The sequence below is a fragment of the Sinocyclocheilus anshuiensis genome, unplaced genomic scaffold (genome assembly GCF_001515605.1).
Source record: "Sinocyclocheilus anshuiensis isolate Anshui unplaced genomic scaffold, SAMN03320099.WGS_v1.1 scaffold1456, whole genome shotgun sequence".
Taxonomy (NCBI): Eukaryota; Metazoa; Chordata; class Actinopteri; order Cypriniformes; family Cyprinidae; genus Sinocyclocheilus; species Sinocyclocheilus anshuiensis.
This window is the reverse complement of record NW_015546099.1, coordinates 174,475-175,758: the sequence shown is the minus strand read 5'-3', so window position 1 is coordinate 175,758 and position 1,284 is coordinate 174,475.

The window sequence follows — 1,284 nt, the reverse complement described above, 5'->3', positions numbered from 1 at the left end:
TGTGTGTGTGTGTGTGTGTGTGTGTGTGTGTGTGTGTGTGTGTGTGTGTGTGTGTGTGTGTGTGTGAGTGAGTGTCTGTAAGTGTATGTGTGAATGTGTCTGTAAGTGTATAAGAGTGAGTGAGTGTGTGTAAGTGTATAAGAGTGTGAGTGAGTGTAAGTGTATAAGAGTGTAAGTGTGAGTGAGTGTGTGTAAGTGTATAAGAGTGTGTGTGTGTGTGTGTGAGTGTGTGTATGTGTGTGTGTGTGAGTGTGTGTATGTGTGTGTGTGTGAGTGTGTGTATGTGTGTGTGTGTGAGTGTGTGTATGTGTGTGTGTGTGAGTGTGTGTATGTGTGTGTGTGTGAGTGTGTGTATGTGTGTGTGTGTGAGTGTGTGTATGTGTGTGTGTGTGAGTGTGTGTATGTGTGTGTGTGTGAGTGTGTGTATGTGTGTGTGTGTGAGTGTGTGTATGTGTGTGTGTGTGAGTGTGTGTATGTGTGTGTGTGTGAGTGTGTGTATGTGTGTGTGTGTGAGTGTGTGTATGTGTGTGTGTGTGAGTGTGTGTATGTGTGTGTGTGTGAGTGTGTGTATGTGTGTGTGTGTGAGTGTGTGTATGTGTGTGTGTGTGAGTGTGTGTATGTGTGTGTGTGTGAGTGTGTGTATGTGTGTGTGTGTGAGTGTGTGTATGTGTGTGTGTGTGAGTGTGTGTATGTGTGTGTGTGTGAGTGTGTGTATGTGTGTGTGTGTGTGTGTGTGTTTGTGTGTGTGAGTGTGTGTGTAAGTGTATAAAGTGTGTCTGTAAGTGTATAAGAGTGTAAGTGTGAGTGTGTGTAAGTGTATAAGAGTGAGTGAGTGTGTGTAAGTGTATAAGAGTGTGAGTGTGTGTGTGTAAGTGTATAAGAGTGTGAGTGTGTCTGTAAGTGTATAAGAGTGTAAGTGTGAGTGTGTGTAAGTGTATAAGAGTGAGTGAGTGTGTGTAAGTGTATAAGAGTGTGAGTGTGTGTGTGTAAGTGTATAAGAGTGTGAGTGTGTCTGTAAGTGTATAAGAGTGTAAGTGTGAGTGTGTGTAAGTGTATGAGTGTGAGTGAGTGTGTGTAAGTGTATAAGAGTGTGAGTGTGTCTGTAAGTGTATAAGAGTGTAAGTGTGAGTGTGTGTAAGTGTATAAGAGTGAGTGAGTGTGTGTAAGTGTATAAGAGTGTGAGTGAGTGTAAGTGTATAAGAGTGTAAGTGTGAGTGAGTGTGTGTAAGTGTATAAGAGTGAGTGTGTGTGTGTGTGTGTGTGTGTGTGTGTGTGTGTGTGTGT